The sequence below is a fragment of the Cricetulus griseus genome, chromosome 6 (assembly GCF_003668045.3).
Source record: "Cricetulus griseus strain 17A/GY chromosome 6, alternate assembly CriGri-PICRH-1.0, whole genome shotgun sequence".
In the NCBI taxonomy this organism is placed as follows: Eukaryota; Metazoa; Chordata; class Mammalia; order Rodentia; family Cricetidae; genus Cricetulus; species Cricetulus griseus.
In genome coordinates this window covers 8,259,725-8,283,763 of record NC_048599.1, presented here as the reverse complement: position 1 = coordinate 8,283,763, position 24,039 = coordinate 8,259,725, and positions in this window count along the sequence as shown.

The window sequence follows — 24,039 nt, the reverse complement described above, 5'->3', positions numbered from 1 at the left end:
TTGCTAAATAGAGACTTTGAAAAAGCAACACTTGCCTAACCATCCCCCATACACATCTGATCTGATCCTGTCTAAATAAACGGTTTGAGTGCATGGCTACTGTTGTCCCAATCAGCGTTGTTTACTCAGCTCAACCGTCTTTTGATAGGACCTTATTCAGAAATGGAATTTTCTAGCCTGCATAGTATCCTTTGCCACACAAAGTAGCAAAGACCAAAGACTGTTTTCCTACCAGGAGAATACATCAGCTGTGTGAAGCTATTATAATAAATGTAGCGATTTGAGATGAATGAGCAAATCAGAGTTAATGAGTTTGGAATCCAGGGAAGAAAATGCAATCACTCACGTGGCAGGAAACACAAAGATACACATGCCCAAACTCTCCTAGGCAGATGACTTCTGTTCTTGCCTCACTACCAAAGTGTAGGTGACACTGCACAGCCACTGTGATAGTGTCACATGGTTCTCATATTTAAAACTTCGTTACTTAAAGGAAGACTCTTACATGGGGGCTGGAGACACGGCTTAGCAGTTTAGAATTCCTGCTGCTCTTGCAGAGGAACTGACTTTGGTTCCCAGCAGTCACACTGGGTAGCTCTCAGCAACCTGCAACTCCAGTTCCAGGGGATCCAACATACTCTCATAGGCACATGCAATTTTGCAGTTGCTCCTGTGAGAACCTGCACATGCACGCACACGTGTGTGTGTGTGTGTGTGTGTGTGTGTGTGTGTGTGTGTGTGTGTGTGTGTGTGTGTGTGTGTGTGTCCATGCAGTTAGAGTTCAGGTCAGAGGACAATCTTGGATGTTAACCTTTGATTTCCACCTTTCTCTGAGACAGGAGCTCTTGTTCTTTACCACTGTGTATGTATCTGTCCTGAGGTCTCTTGAATCAGCCTATCATCTCACTATAGAGCACAGGGATTAGACGTGGGCTTCTGCAACCTGCTATTTTTCGTGGGCTCTGGGATCTGGACTCACTTCCTCACACGTATAAGGCAAGCACTTCACCTACCGAGGCCTCTTTCCAGCCTGAAATCTTTATTCCTTCTAAGTGATAGAAAGCTCACCCAGTCTGTCACAAAAAAAGGAAGAAACAAACAAACAAACAAACAAACAAACAAATGAAAAACCAGCTAATGTTTGGAAGCATCAATGACATGAATGGTTTGTTCTTTTCAACAGGGGGTGAGAATAGTATGTCAATACTATTATGAAATGCCCATTTTCACAAAATTAGCCATTAAAATGGCTACATAAGATACAAATTATGATTCCAAGATAGAACACAAGGTGGAACCAGGCCAAACAACACAACAATGAAAACTAAGACTGGACCAAATGGGATCCTTTTATATACAAGGCTGCCGAAATACTTGTCTGATTTAAATTTTCTGTTCATCATCGACTTGCTGGCATCATGCAGTGACTGAACTTTGAGTTTGACTGACACTCACACTCCAAGTTTCCACAGCTCTTCCTTCTCGTCCCACATCTGTGGTCATTTCAGCGCTGTTGGAGGTCCTCTGGGTGGTAGAACTGTAACTCTTCAGGCTTTTTCCAACATCTACAGGGGGCTTGTTGCTTCATTATGCAAACAACATGCCCATAATGGCATGAACTCAATGTCACCTTGTACTGATGACTTAATCTGTCAGGTTGAAACTCAGTGCCATCATACTGCATTTGTGCTGATACAATAACAATTTATAAACAGTGAAACTTCATTTCTTTCAGTACAGGAGGGTAAAAATTCCACTACCTGGACACTGGCCATTGTGTCTGGAAAGCGCAGTTCCCTGTTTCCAAGGTGGCACCTTGTTTGTAAGTCCTCACCTGACATTCCCTTCAACCTTCACTCACCCCTTTTGTAAATGTCCTAGTCTTATTCACTGAGGCAGAGCCATCATAACCCGGCCACCTCTCAAAGCCAGCATCCTTTAATCCTGGTACAATGAGGATTAATGTGCAGCATGGATTTTGGAGAGGATGGCTGTAATTCAAGCATGTCCTGCACCCTGTAACATTTTCAAATACATAGATTTATAACTGTTAGGTACAGATGGAGTTTTAGAGTGAGCAAGTCCATAAAACACAGGCTATTTTGCCAACTCAATTCTGAAAGAACATGTGTCAAAAAAAAGTTCCAGAAGGTGAGACCTCTGTGGATGGTGCATTGGCCACAAAAATGGAGAGAGATGGGCAACAGTGAAACTAGGGAGGGAAAATAACATAAAATACAGAATTGTTGGACCATGAAGCTATTATTTAATTCTCTACCAGGGCTTAAATCCCAGCCACATCACTACTGATATTTGGAGACAGATAATTCTTTTAGGAGAACTGTCCTGTGTGGTGTAGAATATTGAGTGTCTCCTATTCAGTCAATGACAGCTTAGAATGTCTCCTGATATTTCCCAGTGTTCCCTTGGAGGTGAAGTCCACTCTATCTCACTGTAAACTCTTATTAGTTCAGTCAATGGGAACATGGCCATGGCCATTTAGTCAACCACAGCACATGAAAGATGACTGTTTCCCAACTCTCCACAGTGTATTGACTGCTACTTGATGAGCAGGGATCTATTTTCTTAGTTTGATGAAGTGAGGCATCTAAGGAGTACCGACTACAATTTCAACCACTTAATTAAGATATCAAGAAGACACAAGAAAAGGGGGCAGTAGGAGAGTGGGAGAGATAACATGTCTTCCAAAACTTTTAAACAATTATGTTCTTTCTCTGAGATGGACATTTACGAAGAAGACTTTCAGATCTGCTATAACAAAGATTCAGGATGGGTAATCAAACCCAAACACCCCTGAAGAGAAGTAAGGTCAACCTTGAGTACCCATGACCTTACAGGATCAGAATCACCATGCAGACACCTCTGGCTGCCAGCAAGTGTGCTTACAAAGGGTTAACCAAGGAAGGAGGCCTTACTAGGAGAGAATGTGGGCAGCTCTGTCCTGCTGGAGTCTCAGGCTGAGTAAGGAGGAGATAGCAAGTTGGGTACCAACATCCATCACTCTCTGCTTCCTGACAACAGATGCAAGTGACCAGTTGCCTCCCACTAAAAGATGCTCCAGGTAGCAGCAGGGATACTAGGGCCTTGCTCCTGGCAGAATCCTGTGTGGGTGCCCACCTTGATGGGGATGCAAGCATGGCCCTCCTCCACTCCTGCTCCTGCTCCATGCCTCCACTATGGTCTGTGAGGAAAAAAACAACCCCTCCTTTCTTAAGTATCTTTTGTTAACTATTTTGATACAACCCCAAGAAAAACAACTAGCTTATTTAACATTTCAACCTTAAAAAGGAAAGTTTTGTGTCTAGACTTTTCTGTCTAAAGTTCTATGGAAAGAGAATCTTGTAGAGTCCTTCCTTGTAGTAGAGGGACAGAAGAAGAAGAAGAAGAAGAAGAAGAAGAAGAAGAAGAAGAAGAAGAAGAAGAAGAAGAAGAAGAAGAAATTTTTGTTTCTGTTTGGTTTTGTTTTGATTTTAAAAATTCAGGTGTAAAGTTAGTAGATGAGCATTGGAATTGTGTTTCTTTGGGTATTGTCATGTGCTCAATAGCAGCAAACAGCAAGAAAGAATTGGCTGTTCTGTGTTACAGTGACCCTAATGCATGCTGATTAAGTCTTAGTAATTGGCTCTTCAGAAAACAATATAAGAAAATATATGACAAGATGAGACTACTATATGTTTTAGTATCAAAGATGGATATCACTTAATATAAATAATAAAATATTATGATCATTGTTATACATCCTATAGATAGCTAATTGATCACCACAAGATGGTTTCTGTTTTTTTATTTTTCATAATCTTGTATCTGTAACCATAATATGGCTACAACTGTCAAAAAAAGAGAGAGAAGGAATTCTAATAGGAATATACATGGATTATGTTCTTCTTATGATGGAGTGAAAAATGCTGAAAAAACAATGATATGAAAAACTACTCAATCAAAAAATAGTTTGAAAACTGGAAGAATGATTTCCCAACTTTGGTATTGTATATGTATGTGTGCTTGTGTGCTTAAGTTGTATACTTTTTATAATACAGTGGCTATAACCCTGCTTAATTTCCAAGTCTAACCATTGTTTACATTTCCTTCATGCTCCATATATAGTAAAATGCATGGTACATGATTATCCTATGACAGGGGATGTCCTGCCGTATATATGTTTCTCTTATTGGTTGATGAATAAAACACTGGCCAATAGAGGCAAGAAGATGGCTGGGACTAGGAGATGAGCAGAATTCTGGGAATGGTAGGCAGAGAGAGGTGTGGTGAGGAGACACCATGTAGTCAACAAAGGAGTAACAGGTCCAGCCATTCTCTGGTAAGTCAAGACCATGCAGAAATTTATAGCTTTATAGAAGTGGCTTAATAATTAGGACAGAGTTAACCAATAAGAAGCCCTTGTCATCAGCCAACAGTTTAATAATTAACATAGCATCTGTGTGCTTATTTGTGGCTGAAGTGGCTGTGCAACTAGGCTGGAAAGGAACTCCAGTTACAATCCTAGCTTGCTGAGGCTGAGGCCAGAGGGCTGTGAGTTTCAGGCTAGCCTGGACTATGTGATGAGTTACAGCACTGTCCGGGCTCTTCAAGAGTATGTCTCTTTTTAAAGAGGGGCATTTTCTGGGTCTCCATGGTTTAGAGACCCCAATCAACCATCCCTGCCCTCAATTCTTGAAGGTGAGGACACTGACTGTGGAGCTGGGGGGAGCTGTAAGTTTGACTCTGTCACACAATCTCCATCACACAAAGGAACTCAGGCAGTGTGTCACCAAATGATTAAGATGTGATGAACTATGAGTTACCCAACTTTTGAATAATTATTTAGCTAACTGACTGCAAAATTCCAGAAAGCTGGACAATGAGCCCTTAACAAGCTTCTACAGTTCATCTTTGACACGTGGGTCCCCATCCTGCATGGGGCCATGCATTTGTAAGAACCACTGGGCCTGCCTAGGTGCCACATTCTAGTCTGCTGAAATGCTTTGTACTAACTTAGTGTTGCCGTAGCCAAGTTTCCTGCAACAACAGACCACAATGGCTAACACAAATAAACTTCAGGAGCAGGGACCAAGGTCAATGAAAACAGAAGATCTTTCCCCAGGCAGCAATCTGGACTCTTTATAGATCATTGCCTCCAACCCTGAATGATAGTGTGATTTCATTATTGGTGAGGGAGCCCCAGTAACAGCTGGGACAGATGATGGAGCCTCAGTAAATTTGATCTTGAAACATGTAGCAATCCAATCAGGATGCTTAGATTATGGCTGAATCAAATAGTGGAGATAACATGACCTTTTCACACCAAGCCTAATGAAGTAGGGCTCATACACTCATACTCACAAAGCCCACCAGAGCATGCTAAGATGACAATAGCCTTTGGATCCATACGTACACTGACCAAAGCTGCATAGCACCCTCATGAGGATCTTAAACATATCCACTGAGGCTTCAGGGCCCCACTCCACAGAAGAGATCATGGAGTTACAGTGTTGTTTTTATGCCTTCATATACCTGCCAGCAGATAAGGAAGAACAAATACCCAGGTCTCCGTGAAATACAGCTGGTGAAGAGAGTCATCCAGTGAGCAAAGGGAAAAATGCGAAAGGAAAAATAGTTACTATTAACTTTCAGGGGTGATGATTCTCTTAAATCTAGGCCAGTGTACTGAATCACCCCCAAGGTATTTATTTCTCCATCACTGTTTCAAATTTTCCTGGTGAAAATATAATAATTTTTCTTAAAAGCATTTCAAGTGTTCTAGTATATCAGGTCTTTAAATATAACTGTTAATAGATGATATTCAAATAACATTTATAGTGCCATGAAATTCCCCTATGACTCTTGGAACTCTATGTTTTATTTTACTGAAAATTAAGCCTCTTTCTGGACACAGGAAACTTTTTAAATTTGATTTTAAATGTGTCATCATTCTAGTAAGGACATCTTATTATTCAGATGCAATTCATAATCTGATAAAGAGCACATAAAAAACTGTGGGAAATCATGATGCAATGCTAAACAAGTTGAGAAGATGCATCCTAATGGTTGTTATCACCAAGCCACCCAGATTTCGCTACAATATTACAACTGGCTAGCTGGATTTAACACTAATATGGAAATCATTCATTCAGACTAGAATGTAAGTGTACATATAGAGACTTTGGACATAAATTAGCCATCTTAAGACTAGTTATCTAGTCTTGCCCTCCTTAAACCAAAGATGGAAAGCAGGATTTTTTTCTGATGACAAGCAGTCAACACATGGTCTAGATGTAACAAAAACGTCCAGAGTGAGGTGTCTTTTCATCACATTTGGATTCTTTTAAAAATAAGCTTTTTATGTAAGACTAACTATGGATTTCTGAAAAAGCCATTCTTCTTTTGCCTCATGTTAACATCTCACGTAGTTTTGTAAGTTTCTCACAACTAAAAGGTTATTTTTGGGCGCATGCAATCAGCTGAACTCTTGGAACTCATTCACCCAACTTCATCCTTTCTCCCATGTGGGTCTTTATTCTGCCACAGGAAGAATCTGGAATTCCACGAGACACTGAATTGAGTGTTCATTGTGTCTGATTGCATGCAAGTCTCTAGACTACTTTTTTTCTGTGACAATTCTGGCATGCAATAGTGAGGTACTTGAGTGTGGTGATATATTTTTTATGATTCAATAAAGCTTGCCTTAAAGGTTCAGAAAGCAAATCCAGTCACAAGCCATAGAGGCCAGGCAGTGGTGGCACACACCTTTAATCCCAGGACTCAGGAAACAGAGGCAGACAGATCTCTGTTAGTTCAAAGCCACACAGAGCTAGATGACATTGATCCAGTCTAAAAGGAGATTTCAGATCTTGCGATCATCTGCCTTTAATCCCAGCACTAGGGAGGTGGAGATAGGAGTGATATGGCTGCACAGAGAAATGAATATAAGGTGGGAGGAGACAGGGACTCAGAACATTTTGCCTCCAAGGATTCTTGGAGACAGGATTGGCCATTCAGTCTGAGGTACAGGTAAGAGCTAGTGGCTGGCCGCTTGGCTTCTCTGGGTTCTTCAGCTTGAACTCCGATGTCTGTCTCTAGATTTTTATTCCATGTGCTACACTTAAGTGTTCTTCAGTTTGAGTTTCTTTACTTTTTCTCAGATGTTAAGACTGACTTTATGGTGTTCATGGATGGATTCCATCAAGGTGAAGTGCCCTTATCACCTGATACCCACATGGTTTCAGGTCCTGGGAAGACATCTCAGTAGATGAAACACACATGAGGACTAGAGTTCTTACTTCCTGAACCTTTGTAAAAACCAGGCATGGGAAGCATCCTCCTATAATCCAAGCACTCAGGAGGCAGAAACAGTCTAACTGAACATGTGAGCACCTGGCTTAGTTAGAGACCCTGTCTCAATGAATACAGTGGAGAGCATTTGAGAAAGGCACTAGACAATGACTTCAGACACCATCCCCCCCATGACATGCTTGTTTTCATAATTATATGTCCAGGCACATACCACACATGCGTTCACACACCATATGTAAAAATGCATTAAAAAGGGATACATACCTTCTCCTTAATTTTTGCCCAGACATTCATATGTTCTGTTGGGTTTTGGTCTGTTGTGGAGTTCCTGTATCTCACTGTCTGCTCTCTGGTCCCTGGAAGATCCTCTGACAGACTCACATTGCCACAATTTCAGGCATGTATAGAATGTATACAATGTACCCCATTCCTTGCTCTTTCCCATCCAACTTCTACTGAAGCCCCTTTTCCCAATTAGCCCCCCTCCTGTGTTTATGTCCTTGTATAGCACAGGTTTGATCCCCAGGCCCCATATAAAAAGCTAGGTGTGAACGCATGTACTTTTCCTAGGAGTGAGAGCATATAAAAGACAATTCTACCACAAGATACACTTTGTATCGGTCTGATCTTCATGGGTTTAATATATGTATGGAATGTATGTATGTGTATATGTTATCCACATATGTGTGTGAAGCATATTCATATAAGTATGCTTTGTGGTTTATATCAGGTAAAATGATGTTTTATTATTTGAAGTTATTTGCTAAATATTTTAATTTTAGGTTCATTTTAACTACTTTTGAAATTATTCATTAATCCAAAGTTTTTCTAGTTAATTTATTTCATGGTTATATTTATATCTTATCCTACTTTTCCTGGCTTTAGAATAAAGCCAAATTGTCATCTTTCTAATTTCTTGAGTTAGTTTATCAGTTCATTTCCATTCATTACAGCTAATAATAATGTTCAGAGTCATGGGTTTTTATCTGATTTTAATTTTCAACAAATGGGAGACATTTATTGTTTTATGTGCTTATTTAATTATAATTTTAATAAATAATCTGAATATAAGTATTTATTCTAGGAAAGGCTGATGGGCATTTTTAAGACATACTTTATATATAATAAGATTTTTATATTTATTGCAAAGTTATGAAGATAGTACACAGGGTACTCACATCTTCAAATATAGTTTTGGTGAAATTAATTTTAACAGTAATTTGTGTTTATCCTTGAAAACTTCATGCAATGCATTTTTATCATTTTCATCCCCCTGTGTCAGCTCCACTCCCATCTCTCTACCTTTCTTGGCTTCCTGTCCTCTTTTTTTTGTCATTGTTTTGATAATCATTGGCTCATAGTTTTTCTGTCTATTAACTTTGTGGTATGAGATCATGATACCAAGAGCCAGCTACACCCTTACTGGCTCTCCCTTCCCCAGAATACATCACTTGTCCATAGCGCCTCAGTTCTGGATGGGATCTCACGATCCCCTGCCCCCTCCAAGCTAGAATGTTGAGTTGTTGATCTTGTGCAGGTCTTAGGAGGACAGCCGGAACTGCTGTGAGTTCGTAAGTGCAGTTTTCCTGTTTTCATAGGATGAGAAACTTGTGACAATTAGTGAACAGTACGAGTAAACTCTTTAGTGATATTTCCTTTTGTTATATTAGGTATGTTCACCCCCCTCTCTTTCTCTCTCTCATCTGTCTCTGTCTCTCATTCTCTCTGTGCATGTGTATATACATGTGAGTCCTTCCCCAGGAACAATCCACCTTATCTTTTGAGACTATATGTGTCACTGCACTGGGCCTTCCAATTAGGCTAGGCTGGCTAGACAGAGAGCTCCAGAGATCCAGTCCTCCTCCTCCACCCCCCAAGCCTGGGATTACTGGTGTATACCATCACCACTGGGTTCTGTGGATGAGACTCCGAGCTCCTCATGCTTGCACAGCAAACACTTTACTGGGCTATTTCTATTTATTATCTGTTTGCCCACTGCTCTTACTATGTTCTAAGGCTCCGCCTAGGACAATGTTCAGTTCACTCATTGTGCTTCCTTAGTCTTTTCTCAGCTATGGCAGATTCTTATGTTTATCCTCACGTATAACAGCTTCAAAAATGTTGAGACACACACTAAGTGATTTTTTTTTGAAAGATTTATTTATTTATTACATATGTGATGTTATGCCTGTATGCTTGCCTGCACACCAGAAGAGGGCACCAGATCTCTTTATAGATGGTTATGAGCCACCATGTGATTTCTGGGAATTGAACTCAGGACCTCTGGAAGAGCAGACAGTGCTCTTAACCTCTTGAGCCATCTCTCCAGCCCCATGCTAAGTGTTTTAAAGAATATTACTCTTTGATTAGGTTGTAGCATGATAAATGAAAGACCCAGAGACTGATATGAGGGTTCACGGTTCAAGCTGAAGACCAGAAAAGCAAAGCAGCCAAGCCAGTAGATCTTACCTCTACCCAGCTGAAATGGCAATCCTGTCTCCACAAATCCTCAGAGGCAAAAGGCTCTGAATTCCTGTCTCCTCCTCCTTTTATTCCTCTCTCCTACCAGTCCTATCACTCCTGTCTCTCCCTCCCTCATGCTGGGATTAAAGCTGTGTGATCCCAAGTGCTAGGATCAAAGGTGTGAGCTCTGTGTAGGTCAGGATGGCCTTGAACTCAGAGACAGCCATCTGCCTCTCCCCCCAGTCCTGGGATTAAAGGTATGTGCCACCACGGTCTAGTTTCTATAGCTAACTAGTATGGGCGGCTTTGCAAACTGATTTCCAGTGGCTTTATTAGATTATAAACAATATGTCACCACATTAGTATGGCGGATTATTGGGTACAAGATTGTTTGTACTTAAGCTATCTGTTGTCTTGTCAAACAGATATTCACACTCTTAATTTTATTTGTCACAGCTTGTGTTGACCTTAAGCCTTTGGCTGAAGTGGTACTCCATTTTACCTTACACTGGGAAGTTAATCTGCCTCTCTTCAGCCAGACACACCTTTGGGGGTCAAAACCTAAAAGGCACACACACAAAAAATTCAACAATGGAAATGTCATCTTTTCTTGCTTGGTTTGTAGCTTGTAAAATGAATGTGCTAATAGTTCTGCCTGACAGGGATTGGAGAACAGAAGTGGAGAGCTGCACAGGTACTGAGGATTGACAGGAGGAAGTCCCAATAGCACAGCTTGGTCCAGTTTATGATACTGGTTAGTTCCAAATGGAGGGTTCATGAGATGAAGCTTGCGACTCAGTCAACCGTGAATTCCTTCAGTTAAGGTTCTATCACGATTTCCTGTGCAGATAAAAATAAACCAGTTCAAACTCATTCACCAGGGTCGATAACGGCATTGTTCACATTAACTAGAGGGTGGAAGCTGATGTATAAACATGTGGTATATGGACACAATGAGAGATGATCATTGACCTTATAAATGAATGAAGACTGACAATTTTACATCATTGATGTATCTCAAAACTTAATGCTTAGTGGAATAAACCAGACAAATGTGGGACAAATGCTGTATGATTCTATTTACACAGACAACTTGGAATAGGCAAATTCATAGGTAAAAAGAGTAGAGTATGAATTACCAGGGACTGGAGGAGAGGTGAATGGGGGGGTTGATTATTTCATGCACACAGAATTTCTGTTTGGGATACTTAAGAGATTTGGCAGTGGCAGGGGTGATCACTGGACAACACTGAATGCATTTACTCTGGGTGAATTTGTGTAGTTTAGAAAAATTTGTTGGGGCTTGGAGAGATGATTCCTTGGTTCAGAGTGCATGCTATAGATCATGAAGACAGGGATTCAGTTCATAGCACCCATGTCAGGCAGCTCGCCGATACTTCTAGCTGTGGGAGGTCTGGTGGTGGCCTTCTCTGACCTGTGTGGGCACCTGAACCCTAATGGGCTAACACACTCACATACATATCCACACTCACCTACTCCCCATAAACCTTTAAAATAATTTATTGATAACTTTTACATCATATTCATTATAATACAACTACAAATACATTTAAAACATAGCATGAAATAAGGGTAACTACTCTTCCAAAAAAGCCAGTCAGTGTTGGTCATTGGCACTTGAGTTATCCTGCTGCTTATGCAATCTCTGAAGTTTGAGTGATCTCCCAAATCTGGCAGTGTGTTAATATGTTGCCATTCCTGCTTTTCTGTGTCCACAGAGTGACTGTCATCAGAACTCTCTGTATCACTTAAGAGAGAGACACGTAGCGATGTGTAAGTAAATCCTTTGTGTCTGGCTTCCAGAGAAATGTTTCAGCAAAGCCTTTGCTATGTTTGGGTTAATCAGTAGAGGCTGAGAAATTATTCTGGGACTGTTTAAACCTCGAACAAACATTCTTCAGAAAGTCGGCCCTTGGTGCTACATGAGAGGTTGTAGCTGCATCCATCCTGGTCCTAAGACACTCCTGGCAGACCTGGAGTTCTTACTGTCCATTATGGCTAGCTGTAATCAAAAGGGACTAGATTTGTGTGGGTTGTCCGCTCTCACAGGAAGCAAGAGGGAGTCACCTTTGGTATCTGGAATCTTTCTCAGCCCCTTTGAACCTTGTGTATGTTTGAATAAAGTAACTGGAGTGAGCTAGCTGGGTGTCAGCCTTTTCCAAGAAGGCTGAACCCCTCTGCTCCTTTGGAAAGTGAAGGCTTAGCATCCTGGTGAGCTTCTCTCTCTACTGCGGCACCCATGACCAACGACATCAAACAATGCCCATGCAGGGAGTAAAGAATTAGTCTGAACTTCCTGTGCCATGACCTTTCTAGCAAGTCGTGTATCCCCTCATACCAGAGCACCCTACAAAGCTTGTCTCTATTCAGCACCGCCTTCAGCATTCTTACCACTTTCCATAAGCAGACTCATTGTATACTGTTCATTAAAATGCCTTACTGTGGATCAAAGCAGAAATTTTACCCTAAATTAGTATGAAATGAACTTAACTCGAAACATCATAAAGCTGACATGCTAGACGTATTGGGATTTAATCACATTTCCCGTGTCTGCAAATGCAGAAATCAAACATATTACATTAATAGGATTCTGAAGCTCAAGTCTACTGGGGTGACAGAGATACCCTGCAATAATGAACAAAAGGCAGTGTTCATAAAAAATCTCTAATATTGAGAACCAGGCTAGAGTGCAAAAGATAATTATTCTCAAAGACTATGGTGGTGATGAAGAAATTCATAAGCGAAACACCATCTCCGCTTTTAAATATGCAAAGTAAGTCATTTTATTTGGAATGGATTTAGCCAAGTTTACATTTTATACATTAGAATTAGTTTCCTATAAATATTATTAAGGAGATGGGAAAATATTCTTCACAATGAATTGGTCAAGAATTTTACCAGGACTAACTCAGACTCAGCAGAATAATTTGCCAGTTTAAAATGGGGTGGGAGAAGAATCAAATTCTTGCTTCTCTTTGTTATTTAATTTGCTTGTTTAGTTTCTTGTTAATCACGTGGTCACCCAGTGCCTGGGTTAGTTAAATATTAAACTCATGCCTTCATAAAGAGTTTGACTATACTAACCTATATATACACATAGATTCAAACCACTCACAAATCTGATAAAGTATTAATTATTTTGTGTGACTGATAATGAATAATTTTACATGGCATTTTATGTTTCTCTTATTTGTTGCTAGAATACTGGCTTATTCCAGTCCCTTAGATAGCTACATTAAGTTTATCTCTATTATCCTATAATTCTAAGATTCAGGATGTATAAAAATCTTTCTCCCCCATTAGAAAACAGGCCAGAGTATTTGAGAAGAGATGAAAGGCAAAACTAAATGTCTCTATAAAATACCCTTTGGGTTTCTGCTCAAGTGCAACCCTTTCCAGGTTCCTGTCAGGTGGGATATGCCTGCTGAGCTAAAACTTTTCACTTCTAAATACTATACATAAATTATGTGATTGGGGAGTTTACTGGCATTCATTTGGTTCAGTCTTTGCATGCAAAATACTAGCTTTTCCAACCGCCAACTGCTAAACATGCATTCGAGGTACAAATAATCTCAGAATAACAGGCCTCGCAGGGAATCATGGTTAGAATGCCTTTACTGATGAGATGCTAGCTGCACTTTCTCTGTAAAGAGAACTAAGAAAAGTTGTGAGCCATGAAGTGCCATACAAAAGGAGAAAGAACCATTGGTGAAGTGCAGAAATGGCTGATTCTTTTGTGGTCATGTTCTTTGTGTAGTTTGAAATAAAGAAATAATTACATGTGTTCAAAAGTGTGAGTGTTCTTCAAGGGGCCAGAACAGAAAGAGGTCAAGAGCTTTCCAAACTGTAAAGGGCGGCCATTACAGTTGATTGGGAAACCTTTTGACATTTATCACCCATCAACTCAATTCTTTAAAATGATTTTTGAGATTTATTTTTTATTTTATTTTATGCTTATGAATGTTTCACCCTCACATATGTTTGTGCACCATGTACATGCCTGGTGTCACAGAGGTCAGAGGAGGGCACCAGATCTCCTGGAGCAGAGAGGAGTTCTAGATGGTTATGGGCTTCCCTGTGGGTGCTGAGAATTAAACTCAGGTCCTCTGCAGGAGCAACCCGTACTCTTACCCTCCAAGCTATTTCTCTCAGCCCAGGAAACCAATCCTAATGAGCAAGTAGATAGAGGACAGCCAGAAAACAGATGAACACCATAGAAAGCATAAACCTGCTTTCAGAAGGAGCATTGAGTGTTGTTGGGGCTTAAAATACAAGGGTGAGCTATTTGTCACTGACCACGCGGTAGGAATATATACAAGTTCTTTGAAATTTCTGTGCTCCCTTTTACTCAACTGCTTAGTGTAAGTGACAGTGTGGCTGCTGCTCTAGGAAAATACATACCACCCAGGGAGCTGTGTGAGAAGTCAGGGAACGGATACATTGTAACAGCTCAGGGCGCCGCTTTCTAGAGATTGTGACCATGGAGTTGGAAGCGCTAGTGTCCCATCCTTCTCATTCATGTAAACTGTGCAACTGTGTAAGTTTTGAAACCTCAGGCCCTCAATGATCCTGTTTGGAACCTGGTTACACATCCAAGAAACAGGAACCGTATCCATAGTTTCCAAACACATTTGAGATGTTCGACGTTTCCTTGAGCAATTCTTAGCCGTGTGGCTACCTGAGTAGAAGCAGGCATGAGGAAGACTGTTCTGATGATCCGTGTCCTCCGCATAAGAAAGACTGAAGGGCTGCTTTCCCTCAAGCCTGTGTGGTGGGCATGTGTTCTCCTCCACGTCCTGATTTTACAGAGGCCCACATCACAGTGTGCTGGCAGCTGGTGAGCTTACAGAAGTCACATTCCTCTGAACTTACAGCTGTGAATTCCAACTGGAAAGGAGGACTTGGGAAATGCAGGGGGGTGGGGTATGCAATTGGCTCCATGCTTGACCCCTGGCAGGGAGGCTTGGTTCAGGCAAGGAAGCTTATATGATCTTGCCATGACAAAGAAAATGGGAGCCTGATGTTCAAGCAGCTTTGTGAACAGAGTGGACTGAATTTTAAGTGTATTTCATCCCACATGTAAAGAAATTCACATGCAATGGCTCTCCAATTTCACACACATATCTCACTGTGTATTGTCTGCACTGATGCCCATCACCTCCCATTGTCCCTTTTATGATGCCCCTTCTTCCTAGGACAAGTTTCTCCCCAGTCTGTGTCTTGCCTCAAAAATCTCATGGAGAAACAAAAAGGTCATGAAGTCTTATGAAAAGTCATCATAAACAGAATATTCCATTTTTCTTCATAAGGAAAGCATTTTATTTTCAATCATAAGTTTTATGACCTCACAAAATTGAAGATGAGATTTTTTTTAAAAAATCGTCTCTGCTTCTAACTCTGGGTGTCCACATCTTCCTCCTCCACAGAGGCTTGGGCTACAAAATGGGGCTGAGCTGGATTATATCACTGGTGTTTGGAATTCTGGCTTTCTTTTTTCTTTTTTCTTTTTGCCTAGAGAAGGAGCCCTTAAATTCCACACAATTCTGTTACCTCTCCTTTCTGTTTGTATGGGGGGGGGGGAAGCCGGGACTGAGAAATGTTGCTTCATAGTCTTGTGGAGAAAGAATATTCTTTGGAATTGTTTCTATTTCTGGGTTAAGTTTCTTCCTTGATTAGGACTTGTACTTTTTCTTCTCCTAGAACAAGGGTCACAGTTTATTGAATACAGCATGCATTCCCCAGTGGTCAGATAGACAAACTGTGGGCTGGATGAACAGGTAAACATACCACAGGGGGATAATCTAAATGCAAAATCACAATCACCTTTGAGTTTACCCTTGTATATGTCAGTCACACTCATTCATCACAGAACACAGCTGTGTAGAGAAATGATGAGTGCAAGGAAGAAGAGTTGGTAGTATTGTGTGGCCATAAAAACAGAACCTAACTATATCACGTGAGTTCCTGTTTCCTGCTTGTAGATCATGGTGTTTTATCAATCTGTGTGGTATTTCCTTTTTTTTCAATGTAAATGCAACACTTTTTTAGTGAGGGTATCCTAAAATGTTCAGGGTTAGTTTGGGGAAGATGGTTCCATGGGTGAAATGTTTGCCACACAAGCATACGGACCTGAGTTTAGATCCTTAGAAACCCACACAAAAAGCCAGGCACAGTACTGCACATTGGCAATCCCAGTGTTCCTACTGCAAGACTGGATGCAAAGACAGATTATCCCTGCACACTGAAGGGCCACAGCACCCGCTAGCCTAGAATGTACAACACAGTGACCAACAGCAGAGATCTTTCCTCTAACAAAGTGCAAGTCACAGAGGACATCTGAGATTGTCCCCTGACCACACAAGCACATATCAAAGAGTATTCACACCCCACCCCACGCCACCCACAGTCACACATACTCTCCAATGCATAGAATTCTGTCTGTTGATAAATGTTAAAGTAAAAGGGATCGAAATGGGAAATGAAATAGTTGAAGAGCCTCACTTTCATCTTGCCTTTCACTTTTGCAACTGGAATACAGAATGTTTCCTTTTTCAGTTCCTTACTGACAAGATGAGTGTTAATTGGGTCCTAGTGAAGATTCAGATTAAAAATATATGGAAACAAAATCCTTTTGCTTTGATTTTTTACTCTGGTTTCCCTTGCATGAACTACTCCTTGTGAGTGTCGACCATAACGAGCTCCATTTCACATTGCCTCTGGAGTCCCAGGGGAATTTTTTCTCACTCTTAAGTGGTTCTTTACATCGGTTTTTATAATTATCATCCCAGGCATTAGCAATGAAGTGCACTTATGAAGGGGAGAAGTGTTTTAAGCCACCTGCAAGTGATGTCCCATATTGATGTTTAAAAGCAAAGCCGGTGCTTTGAGGGGTGCTGTGTTTGCCTTAGGGGATTCAGGGATGTCAGCTCCTCCAAGGAAGCATTCTAGATCTGGGGATCACTCTGCCAGGGCCTACACTGCCTGTGTCTAAAACTCAGCTGAAATTGGTCACCCTGCTGAGGACATGAGTAGGTGTGGGTGGGATGGATACCTCACCACAGTTCCTGGACTAGACAAAAGCTATCAGCCGCCAATTTATAAGGAACATTTAAAGTGTTCTAAAGTGGAATCCCACAAATAATTCCCAACACTGATCATCTTTACATGTCTCATGTCACTAATAATCTCCCTTCAAGTCTCTCTTGCCACTACCAACTATTTAAGGGGTTAAATTGTCATTAGACAAGAGCAATGGCAATTGAGGGACAGTAGACTAGGAGACATGTAAAAGGGAGTTATGATGCCCAGTTGTCCAGTTTTGAACCTCAAATATGTATGACCTGGTGCAAGGTTGATGTGTTTTCTTGGGATTACCTAATGGCAGTTTACGAACCCACTTTGTTTAGCTTTCTTATAGAGTAACTATGGTGTTACTCTGTCAAGACTGAGTGTGGCCCACGGAAAACACTAAGAACCGTAAGAGGGAGATTATATTTATCATGTAATTGGATACCCAGGCCCCCTTTCCTAGATAACTAGACTTCTAAATCCTCCAATGTTCTAGAACATATAGGGAAGAAACCAGCCTTCTAAATCAGGTTGCAAATAGGAAGATTGGAGAAGTAATAAGGGCAGGGGGCCCTACTGACTCACCCTCCTTGAGAGACAAACCTCAGGATGTGGACTGCTTATCACTATTGTTGATAAGTTGACACAACATCGAACTTCCTTCTAAATCCCTAGCTCCATTTTCCTGGATTAGATCAGCTCCCCTTGTCAGAGAAATTATTTTGCAGGTGATGGCTGTTAATACAGAGATCCACAACTTGTCAAGGTGCAGAGAATAAGCGTCCATGGCATATTCCTCCCTAAATGAAACCTCTGTATCACTTGGTACATCACCGCATAGCAGACAGAAAGACTGTAAGAGCCAATGTAGTGGGAGACCACAGCAGAAGAGTGTCTCAGGGGCTACACAAGGTCATCGCAATCACCAACTCACAGTAGCTGTGGCTTTTTGCACTTGATCTGTGCAAGATCAAGGCAGCTGGCATTGCAGCAGGGATGGGGTAGGAACTCATGAGGCCACACCCCTAGCTGTGAGTTGGTAGCAGTTGATGACTGCCAAGGGGGTGTTGGTAAGTTGTTCATATATAGCACTCATTTTGAATTTAGTGGATTGTAAACAAAACAAAGCAAAAATAAGAGGAGGAATGAAGTTGGGAGGGAGGCAGGCAGAGGGGAGCCCAGGCAGAAGTGGAGTGTAGGTTGGATATAAGTAAATACATTGCGTACATGTATGATGACACTTTCAAAGGAAAAAAATGAAATGAGAAAATTATCAGTAATCAAGATGAGCAATGTTTAAACGCAATGTTATTTGAAAGTTAAAAATTAATGCAAAATTCCTTTAGTAGAGCAAATATCCATATTTGGTATCAAGAAGTACCTTATTTAGTTCCATTGGTGCCTGAGGCCACCAGGGAGAGTAAGTAAAGGGTGGGTGGGAGGTGTCTACCCTCTGCAATGCAGCATGAAAGGGAAGAAAAGCAGCACAGCTCAGGGTCCAGATTCTAGCAGCTGAAGAGCCGGGATGTGCTTCTGCCTAGAATGAAGACGCTGAAAGACAAGTGGAAGGAGATAAAGCTGGAGAGGGGAACAGCTGTTTGATCAGGCGTACAGGAGATTATAAGCTTAGCCCCAAAGCAAAGGGGCCCTGCTTGTAGGGTTTTAAGCTGGGAAGTGACGAGATTTGATCCCCTTGGCATATAAATCAGGGAAGTTCAAATCTGTATATCCTGTGACATATGGGATAAAAAAAGATTACTTTGTTCCTTAGAATCCAAAGCTAACAAGAGATTTTGGAATAAATCTATATGTTTTGTCTAATGAATGGATTTTTAGATCAGAAAAACATAAATATGATTCTGTTCTGCATTTGAGGGTGGGGGAGGGTGTTTCAAATAATCTTATTTGTAAAACCTCTCTACTGTGATAACTTCCAATTCCATGAACATTTCCTTGAATATCTGTGAATACAATGGGGACAGGAGTCTGTTAAAAAACATTGTGATATGATGCTGTACCTACCTACATTTTAGGATGATATTTTAGGCAGGAAGGCATCCATGATATGTGATCGTTTTGTGTTATAGTTAGAAATTACCTGATGGCAATTCTTTAAATTTTTCATTTAAAATGAAAGGTTAATAGTTATCCTGCATAGCTCTTGTGAAGTGAAAATGAGATTGGAAAGTTAAAATATAATTAATTTCCTTTCCTATTATCCCTTCGGTTGGCGGAATATTCATGCCGTCTGAACAGATAAGTTTCAAAAGAGGCACTAAATTGCAAGTGTTCACACTTGGATTCAGTTTAAAAGTTAAAAGCTTTCAGACCAAATAAATTAGACAAGCAGTAAAGACGAAGCCCCGTTTTAATATTAATGAGTCGGCATTCCACTGTCACAGTCTCCTGTTTGTGGTTTCCGCACCAGATCTAAAAGTTTTCTTCTTCAAAGTTAACTGTGGGATGATATGATTCTATACCTGAGAACAAGCCATTTTAATATGTACCTGACTAAATGTCTGCCATGATTCTTGAAAACACGAGTGGTCCAGCCTGGCATTGATGCTCACTTCGGAGTGGTTTCTACAGTTTGCAGCCCATCTCTTCCTTGGCTTTATCTTTGGTCATGTATCACTCAAGGTTTCTCTGGCTATCAGCACCAGGAATGACATGTCAGGCATATGGACCACTCAAAGGTAACAAGCAGTAGTGAAGTTACTGAGAAGGACACAGTCAGCCAAGTGATGAGCATGATGTATGAAGATGCCCTTTACAGCTTCGTGAGGTAAACAGGTTGGCTGTTGACAGTTGGCTATTGCTTTAGAATTCCTTTACTGATGATATTTATGGACCAAATGATAGCAGAGTTTCTACCTGGAGGCTCTATTCATAAACTCCAGATAGTTATCACATGACTATTTTTTCTTTTGTAGAGTAGAAAAATGAACATGCTGCATCTAAAACACTGAATGAATTAGAAATGTTGACCTACTCATTGGGGCATCCACAAACACTAACTGGTGACCTATGTGCTGGGTACCATGAGGTCCTGAGTCAATCAAACCGATGGGGAGAAGTGCAGGCAGTGGATACTGAACAATAAAGGAGACTTAAGACACAGATGTAATCAAAAGGCTAAATGTGCTCTAAAGCACAGAATGGGGAGACAGCTTGAGCAATAAAGTGCTTGCCTTGAGGACATGTTTGCTCTCCCCATCCGTAAAACTGCTGGGTATGGTCTCACAGACTTGTAATTTATGTGAGGAGCTCTGGGGAGGTGGAGGCAGGAGGAGCTCTGGGGCTAAACCGTGATAAATGAGGCATCCTGTCTCAAAGAGGATGGACAGTGTTGCAGAGGATAATGCTTGAGTCTGGCCTCTGGCCTCCTCCACATGGATGTTTACAATATGCACCTGCACACACAAGAACACAGGCATACACACAAATACACAAACATGTGAGCACACACATACACAGGCACGCGTACACACACACACACACACACACACACACACACACACACACACAACTTGTACATACAGTGAAAACCCAAACATCCCAGAAAGTAATAGAAACACAGACAAGGCATGACATAGGAAGTCCATTAGGCATTCTTGAGAAATTCACATTGGTGTTCTGAAGAAGCCATCATGTCTTGGAAAGAATATTCCAGATGGAGAAAACTAGTCAAGTGAAAGTTGGTGAGCAGCACGATCCAACCCAGTGTTTTAGCAGAGATACCTGTAGGTGGCAGATAAGTCAGAAAGGGAGGCAGCCAGGAGGGAAGACAGAGAAGCACCTGCCAGTTTGTGCTGCCTTCAGAAGGTGCCAGGAGAGCAGCCTACATCCTTGGAGTAGGGCTGGTCCTCTGCTCTTTCTTTTCAAGCAAGAACTTTTGTCAACAAAAAACTTTAGGTCTTAAGCCCAAATCTAGTCCCGAATCAACAATGATACAAGCTCACAGAAGGAATAAAAATGATTTAAGGAATCCTCCCCAGGATGTGTGTGACTCTCAAGTCATAAATAACTCAGGTGTCGTCATTAAACTCAAAACCCTGACAGCTTCCATCTGAAATCTGGTGATAATTGCATCTGGTCCAATTTTGGCGAGGTGGTAATACATTACCTTGAAGTTCTCCTTTCCTCTCTCCCTCCCCTAACTTCCTTCCTACCTTTCTTCCTTTTAAACTCCAAGGTAGGATCTCCTATATCCTGGGCCAACTTTAATTCACTATGTAACTATGCTCATTAGTTTTTTGTCATCTTGGCAGAAATTAGAGTTGTATAGGTAGAGGGAAGCTCATTTGAAGAATTACCTTTATCAACTCGCCTGTAGGTATTTTCTTGGTCACTAGGACATTTTCTTAATGATTAAAGGGAGAGCCCAGCTCTTTGGGGGAGGTACTGGCCCTTGGCCCTTGGCACATGTTCCTGGGTTGTTTACAAAATACTCTGAGCAAGCCAGGAAGAGCAAGCTAGCAAGTGACATTCCTCCATGATTCCTGCCTATGTTCTCACTTGAGTTCCTGCCCAGATTGCCTCAGTAATAAACTGTGAGCTGGAAGTGTAAACAAAACAAACAATCAAACAAAAATACCCTCTTCTCGCCCACTTGGTTTAATGAATGTTTTATCAATTTCTGACTCCTGAGTTTTTATTAATATTAGCACAATTTAGGAAATATTACAAATGTACTTTGCTTGAAAATACCACAATGGCATTTAAAACTTGGTGTGATACCTTAAAATATAGTAAGTGAAAAAGTCTGCTAAATTCAAACCATAATAATAAACTATGTCTAAATATTTAAATATTAATTTTATTATCCTTATATTCCCTGCATACTTTTGTATTGCTTTTGTAATGAGTAGCAATGTGAATTTGATGATAAAGAGACCTTTTTCTCCCTGGAAGATTAAAGAAACAGAAAGAGGCAGACTAAAAATAATCAATGAGAAAAAAAATGAAGAAAGCTCAGAAATCATAAATTCGGTCATTTTTGAGGATGGTTTTGTCTTTATTAGCAGTTTCAGAAGTCAATATTCTGCTGTTTGATTTGAACTCCTGTAGCCTTCACAAGTCACTGTGATCTTGAGAAAATTACCAGTTGCACAGTCATAGTAACAGTAATTGTAGTAAAAGTGAAATCATTGCCTTCTTAGGATGAATAGTGCATCAAAGTTAAGTATTTACCTTGTCGTGAACTTTGAAAAGGAAAAGAGACAGTGTGTGCAACACTGGTTTCTACGATGTGGAGGGCCAGGGTTACTCTCTCATCCAGAACACCCTCCTGAGTTTCAAAGGAAGTTCCTGGAGTGACTACTCCATGTTGCAAGTCTGTGTTTGCACGTGTGTTTTCTTCTTCTTTTCACGAAATTATAATTTCACATGCCAATCCCTTCTCCTTCTCCTCCAAACCCCCCACCAGCTCTCTCCTCCTTCCCCCTCCATGGGGCTCCCCAAATTCCACAACATCATCCTGGGGCTGGACCTAGGCCCTCCTGCATGTGTCCAGGCCAAGAGACCATCCCTTCACGTGGGATCGCTCTCAAAGTTCCTTGTTATACCAGGGAAAAACACTGATCCACTTCCAGAGGCCCCATAAGGTGCCAAGGCCTCCTCATTGGCATCCACTTTCAGGGGTCTGGATCAGTCCCATGATGGCCTCCCAGACAGAAGACTGGGGGCCATGTGCTCGCCCTTGCTCAGGTCAGCTGTTTCTGTGGGATTCACCAGCCTGGTCCTGACCCCCTTGATCTTCATTCCTCCCTCTCTGCAGCTGGGTTCCAGAGTTCAGTTCAGTGTATAGCTGTGGGTGTCTGCCTCTGCTTCCATCAGCCACTGGATGAGGGCTCTAGGATGGCATATAAAGTAGTCATCAGTCTCATTATAGGGGAAGGGCGTTTAGGATAGCCTCTCCACCATTGCCTAGATTGTCAGTTGGTGTCATCTTTGTAGATCTCTGGAAATCTCCCTATTGCCAGATCACTCCTCGGACCTATAATGGCTCCCTCTTTTATGGTATCTCTCACCCTACTATACTCTATTCTTCCCCCAACTCAACATTTCTGCTCCTCTATTTCCTCCCCTCCCCTCCTCTATGGCTGCTTTTGGCCACTAAGTCTGAGTATTGGGTGAAAGCCTGGAGATTTGGATGAACCACAAGACCCCTGGTCCTTTTCTGAGAGAATGTCTCTCACCTTTCTTGTGGAGCACCCTTATATACAAAGTTACAAAAACCCCAGGTCAAAGGGTTCACAACAGGATATTGATCCCAGAAGGGTGAGGTCAGGAAAACAGGAGGTACCTGTGGTTATGCTGGAAAACAACTCTTAGAGACCCCAGGGGGGCTGGGTGCCAACATCTTCCCCTTCTTTATATATAACAAAACAGTTATTAAGTAAAAACTATAAGATTTTAACCATTCTATCTTAGTGTGTTACTATAACTATCTTCAACTCCATCAAAGACCATAGAAGGATAATATATAAACTCTAGAACTGACAGAGACACCTTGCTTCCTAGACAGTCACCCAAAGTTTCTTGGTAACCTTGGGGCATCCATCTTTAGCCTACAGGCCACAATGTGTTTGGCAGACTTCTCAGCAAAGCAGGAAATTCTAAACTGCCCACCTGCATTGGCAGTTTATCTGTCATCTTTTTTCTGTGTCTGGCAGACTCTTTCATGAAGCAGGGAATTGTAAACTGTCCTGCATTGGCAGTTTGTACTCCTCCATGAAGCAGGAACCCTTTAGGCATTTTCCTGTGGGTCCTGAATGTCCAGTTTATAAAGCAACAGTTAAACAGTTTAGCTTCTTGCCCAAATGGCTGGTCTTGCCATATATAAGACAAACTCTATAACGAGTTTCTTGGATGCCCTTCTTTCTCTCAGATATAATTGGTGTGCTAGAAGCAGTTGTGTTTCACTGTCAAGAAAAAACCCTAAACCATTTAAATGCCATATTTTCTGTAGGTCTTTGAAAGGTTTGAAGAATATCTATATATCTAGAAAACCTAACTAGTATCAACAAATGAAGATCCATTCCAATACAAAGTATCAACAAATGAGGATCCATTTCAATACAAAGTATCATTTCTATATCATATTCCTCCTTTTTCCTTTTAAAAGTGATTGACTGTGACCAGTACCATTTCTAACCAACTGAATTTAAATGA